General features: G+C 45.9%; 1 pseudogene; it reads right to left on the bottom strand.

Annotated features, from left to right (window-relative positions):
- Positions 1–1,484: 1,484 nt before the first annotated feature.
- Positions 1,485–1,956, bottom strand: LOC100684090 (annotated as a pseudogene).
- Positions 1,957–6,067: the final 4,111 nt, after the last annotated feature.

Below are 6,067 nucleotides of genomic sequence, written 5' to 3'. Positions count from 1 at the left end.
ACAAATGTTGGAGAGGATGCGGAGAAAAGGGAACCCTCTTACACTGTTGGTGGGAATGTGAACTGGTGCAGCCACTCTGGAAAACTGTGTGGAGGTTCCTCAAAGAGTTAAAAATAGACCTGCCCTACGACCCAGCAATTGCACTGTTGGGGATTTACCCCAAAGATACAAATGCAATGAAACGCCTGGACACCTGCACCCCGATGTTTCTAGCAGCAATGGCCACGATAGCCAAACTGTGGAAGGAGCCTCGGTGTCCAACGAAAGATGAATGGATAAAGAAGATGTGGTTTATGTATACAATGGAATATTACTCAGCTATTAGAAATGACAAATACCCACCATTTGCTTCAACGTGGATGGAACTGGAGGGTATTATGCTGAGTGAAGTAAGTCAGTCGGAGAAGGACAAACATTATATGTTCTCATTCATTTGGGGAATATAAATAATAGTGAAAGGGAAAATAAGGGAAGGGAGAAGAAATGTGTGGGAAATATCAGAAAGGGAGACAGAACGTAAAGACTGCTAACTCTGGGAAACGAACTAGGGGTGGTAGAAGGGGAGGAGGGCGGGGGGTGGGAGTGAATGGGTGACGGGCACTGGGTGTTATTCTGTATGTTAGTAAATTGAACACCAATAAAAAAAAAAAAAAAAAAAAAAAAAAGAACTGGGCCTCCGTTTCCACGGCTGCTTTTTTTTTTTTTTTTTTTTTTTAGTGGTGGTGGTGGTGGGGTGGTGGTGAGTGGTGGTTTGCTTGTTTTTAATATTTTTTAAAAGGATGTTATAAATTGGAGCCAGGAGAATTTGAACCAACTCCTACACAGGGCAGTGCAACATGGCAGTAAAGAAGCCACCAGAATCACCAGGAGCATTTTCTCCTCCTTTGCAGAAGAGATAGCCCTGGGTCTGGGAGAAGTGAATAAGTGAAAAACAAACCAAATGCAAGAAAGTGGGAATTGTAAGGACAGGGGAAGAAAGGTAACTGCAACCTTTTTTGTTTGTTTTAACCTTAAGGGCTAAGTGTAAATTGAAGGTTTTGGATCAATTTGGACAAGAAAAGAAACACCATTATCTTAAAATAGATTGAAGCAGTGATTTTTTTTAATTTATTTTTTATTAGTGTTCAATTTACTAACATACAGAATAACCCCCAGTGCCCGTCACCCATTCACTCCCACCGCCCGCCCTCCTCCCCTTCTACCACCCCTAGTTCGTTTCCCAGAGTTAGCAGTCTTTACGTTCTGTCTGAAGCAATGATTTTTAAAACAAAGAAAGCAGAACTAGAGCATCTTAAATTTTTAATCCTTTCTTTACAGATTACCTAGACCACTTTTGATTTAGAAAACTGTAGAAAGTTGGTAACTGCCACAAGCAAATGCCAGGAGGCACGTGTCAATTTTCCACAGAGTCCTGCTTTGTGGGGTGTCCCAATGGGCTGCTCGGGGTCTCCGCTCACGCTCGCTGGAATCGGTGGTGACAAAGTTTAGTCCACAGGTCACTTCTCCCCATATTTCTTTGCAAACTCTTCAGTGTTCTTGCAGAATTTTTTATGGTCCTTAGAGTATTCTTCAGCTAGGTCAGCCCGAAGTGGGTGCTCGGGCTGGGGGTCGTTCACCAGTGCTATGAGGGACTGGATTGCTTGGTCGGTTTTGGGTGCTGGCTTCCAGTTTTCAGCACTAATTACTGACAGACAGACCTGCCCCTTTTCATCGATGTTTGATGTTCGGCTGATAGATCTTTGTTTTAAATGTGATCTTCGGTGGTTTGAATGGGTGCTCTGCTGGAAAGTTGATTTCGATTCTGAAGGCCCCCTTGTCATATGGAGGGTTGTCAGGAACAATAAGCCCTTGGCAAGTCAATAAATTAGCTTCATCAACCTGGATGTTACGGAAGTTTTTCATTCCACATTTGCAGATTTCTTCAAGCTCCTCCGTCAGCCTCCTGCTGGCCTTCATCTTGGATCCCCAGGCATGACTCTGATGCAGTCGTCAGACGCACCTCCAGAGGCACCGTGCCTGGTGGAGAGTACTCCAAGGTCAATGATCAGGCCTTTCTTGCTCACTAGAGTCTTTAGAATCTAGTGCTGTGCATGGCACATAGTAGCCACCCTCAATCCCCTCTCCTCTTTTTTGAGTATTTAGTACTTACACCAGTTGCTTGGCACCTCATTTTTTTTTTTAAATAATAAGTTTATTTTTTGTTGGTGTTCAATTTGCCAACATACAGAATAACACCCAGTGCTCATCCCATCAAGTGCCCCCCTCAGTGCTCATCACCCATTCCCCCCCCACCCCTTGCCCTCCTCCCCTTCCACCACCCCTAGTTTGTTTCCCAGAGTTAGGAGTCTTCATGTTCTGTCCCCCTTTCTGATATTTCCTACCCATTTCTTCTCCCTTCCCTTCTATTCCTTTGTCGGTCATATGTATCACTCACTGCCTTATGCTTCGTACCTTGCTTATCACCCAAATCCGAAGTATCACAAGAGCTGATCCTCCTTGTGTTCCTTCACAATAGGGCTTTCCAGTGTATCTTTCCAGCGTCAGAGCTGAGCTCATCACTTCGCTTCAAGTTATAAAATATCTGACCCTTCTGGAGAACAGAGGCCTCCCAGCACCCAGCATAGGTCTGCATGTACTATAGAACATTGAAGTCTCTCTTTCCAGTCCCACACGGCAGGAGGCAGATATAATATGTTATCCTTACTAACATGAACCTTTTCTGCAGTGATTCTTAAAAATGTGTGGCAGTGGTGTGTTGATAAGTGTTGAAAAAGCAGCTGTCTGGGGCCGCGGCAGGGGAAGCCCTGGTGTACAGTGGTTGCCACTTCCCACGTAAATATTCCCACCATGTTGCTTTCGAGCTACCGATGGGATGCCACTGAGCACAGAGTTGGAAGGAGAAATGGAAATCTGCTCTTGTGAGCTTGTAGGAGCTAGCTTCCACACCCCAGCACACCATTAGCAAGTAGATAAGTACGTATCACCATCTCTGGGGACTTATGTAGTGAGCAGTTGAAAACCCCAGATGATTCTGAGAAGTTCCTCCATGGGAACATCAAGCTACCCTCATTCCCTACCATTAAGAATTACCTTTGAGGGACACCTGAGTGGCTCAGTGGTTGAGCGTCTGCCTTTGGCTCAGGTCGTGATCCCGGGGTCTTGGGATCAAGTCCCGTGTTAGGCTCCCCACATGGAGCTTGCTTCTCCCTCTGCCTAGGTCTCTGCCTCTCTCTCTGGGTCTCTCATGAATAAATACATAAGTAACAATAATACATCTTTAGAAAGAATTACCTTTGTAGATAATTGACAAACATAGCAAGCTCCTGAGATTTGGGGGGAGGTATAAGGAACATGGGTGCTAATTTTTCAAAGTCTTGTCCAGACTCTTTGAGTCAGGACATAGCATTGTCAGCACATTGTGAATTAAGAGCACCTTGGGTGATAGAGCGTGGGTGTGTTGATCCTGGTCCTGATGGTGCTCAGTGCAACCCTTGTAGCAAGTACTCCTGCCGCCACTTCTAGTGCTGAGAATGTCCTCCTCAAATGGGTTTTGAACCACTAGAGAGTTTCCTTGTTAGATGGTTTCACATTTTATCAGTGTTTATTGATGAGTGCAAGAATTAAACTATCCCAGTTAATTTTCTTCCGTTCTAGCTGGTCTGGGCTTTTCATTGTTTTCCAAAGTCACGCTCCCTCTTGCTTCTGTACCTTTGCGTCTTGCTGTCGTCCTTGTTGGCATTGTTTCACCCACAGTGGAGCCTTGGATATGGAAAGTGAGGGAAGGAAATGGGCAAGACCTACTCTTTCTCCTTTGCCACGTCAGAGTCACGAAGAGCTGTGTATGTTTGTAGACTGAGAGTGAGGTTCATTTGTGTGTTTATAGTCTGTATCGTAATAATAGCCAAGAATCATTGAGTCTTTCCTATGTATCAGGTACTATGAATAGGCATTAGTTCACTCAATCCTCTAAATAACCCTGTGAAGTAGGTACCATCGCTATCTCTTTTATAGATGAAGAAATGGAGGCATAGAGAGGGAAGGCAAATTGCTCAAGATCACACAGGTGGTTGACAGGAGACCTGGGACTTGAACTTGGACCTGGGCTAGATGATAGTGCTCTGAAGGGCTCCGCTAGGCTTTTACCCCAGGTGGTGGCTTAGGGCAGTGCGTGGCTGGGTGGAGCATGGTGGTGTAGGGTCACGTTGCATTCTCCTATATACCTTTACCTAACCAAGTCAGTTCGTATGATGTTTTCTAATAAGTCATTGGCTATCAGTTGACCTGCATTCCCTCCGCGCAAGACCACCTTGCCCAACCTCATCCTGCAAGACAGTAGTAGTCTTTCCCTGAGAATTGCTCTTGCAGCCTAGTCACGGCACAGTCCACAGAGTCCCGGTTCTGCCCCAGTATTCAGTCTTCCCTTCCTACATAGAAACAGAGGTTCCAGCTGTGCACATGGCTGGTGAAATCCATACTTCCTAGCTTTCCTTGCAGCTTGGTGTGGCCAAGTGACTACTTTCTGAAGGTTGGCTGGATATGAGAGGAAGTCAAGTGTGCCATATTTGGGTCATCATCTCTCTAAAGGGAAGAGTGTATTCTCTCTTCCCTTTTCCCTCTTCTGTTTAGACAAAATGGTGGCTGCCGATAGTGGAAACCAGGCACTGAAGCTTGGACTTCTGGCACCTCTGACGAGCTTGGATTTTTATAAGAAAGAAAAATAAACTTTGAACTACTTTTTAAAAAATATTTTATTTTTATTTATTTATTTATTCACGAGAGACACACAGAGAGAGGCAGAGACACAGGCAGAGGGAGAAGCAGGCTCCATGCAGGGAGCCCGACGCGGGACTCGATCCCGGGGTCTCCAGGATCACACCCTGGGCCGCTGGGCCACAGGGGCTGCCCAACTTTGAGCTATTTAAACCACTTTTGTTTTGGCCTCTGTGTCATATTGCCTCAGTCTCAGTAGGCACTAAGGGATATTCAGCTTTTGGTAAATCATGGCCATCACCTTACTTTCCTTATGGAAATCTTCTGTTTCTGCTTACTTGGGCCCTTTCTTTCTTTCTTTCTTTCTTCTTTCTTTCTTTCTTTCTTTCTTTCTTTCTTTCTTTCTTTCTTCTTTCTTTCTTCTTTCTTTCTTTCTTTCTCTTTCTTCTTTCTTTTTCTTTCTTCTTTCTTTCTTTCTTTCTTTCTTTCTTTCTTTCTTTCTTTCTTTCTTTCAGATTTTATTTATTTATTCATGAAGGACAGAGAGAGAGAGACAGACAGACAGACAGACACAGGCAGAGACACAGGCTGAGGGAGAAGATCCCAGGACCCCGGGATTACTCCCTGAGCCAAAGGCAGAAGCTCAACCACTGAGCCACCCAGGTGCCCCTACTTAGGCCCTTTCATGCTCCTCTTTCTAGTGGCTGTTCCTTCCCTCCAGGCCAGCCAAAGAGCACCCCAACCCTCGATTGTCCCCATAGGAAAAGTCCTTCTTCCGGTTCTCCCTACCCCCCAGTTCCCAGAGCCCCCTCCCTCAGGACCTCTGGCGGAGGCTGCACCCACACACATCTGAGAGGTGAGGCATTTGCTTGGATTCAGGCAGGCTGGAGGTGAGGCTAACAGCAAGACAAGGGATAAGGCTAAAAGCCAAACCCCGGGTGAAGCAGTGAGTCAAGTATTTGTTTGCAGGGAGGAGCCAGGGAACAGGAAGAAATGAATGACAATTTGAAAACACAAAACAGAAGGTCAATGCAAAATCGAGCTCAGAAGTCAGGTGGCTAAGAACAGAGAAGAACAAGAATGGAGACACTGGAAATTAAAATGAAGCAGTGGGTCAAAGTCAGCTGCAGACTCAGGACAGGAAATACAGACGCACCCAAAGAGATCCAAGGAACCTTTGGAACTTAGGTGACCCTGCCTCAGATAGGACGTGGGCTAAGGTGGGAGGAATTCACGGTGGTCTGAGGCCAAGATCCCCCTGGAGCCTGCCTCAGCAGCTGACAGGCCTTGCCTGGCCTCCTGGCATCCTCCCCTTGAGAGCTCCAGGCTCCCACGGGCCTGTTTCCTCAGGTAGACC

Source organism: Canis lupus, chromosome 2, assembly GCF_011100685.1.
Source record: "Canis lupus familiaris isolate Mischka breed German Shepherd chromosome 2, alternate assembly UU_Cfam_GSD_1.0, whole genome shotgun sequence".
Taxonomy (NCBI): domain Eukaryota; kingdom Metazoa; phylum Chordata; class Mammalia; order Carnivora; family Canidae; genus Canis; species Canis lupus.
This window is presented reverse-complemented; position numbering and strand designations above follow the sequence as displayed.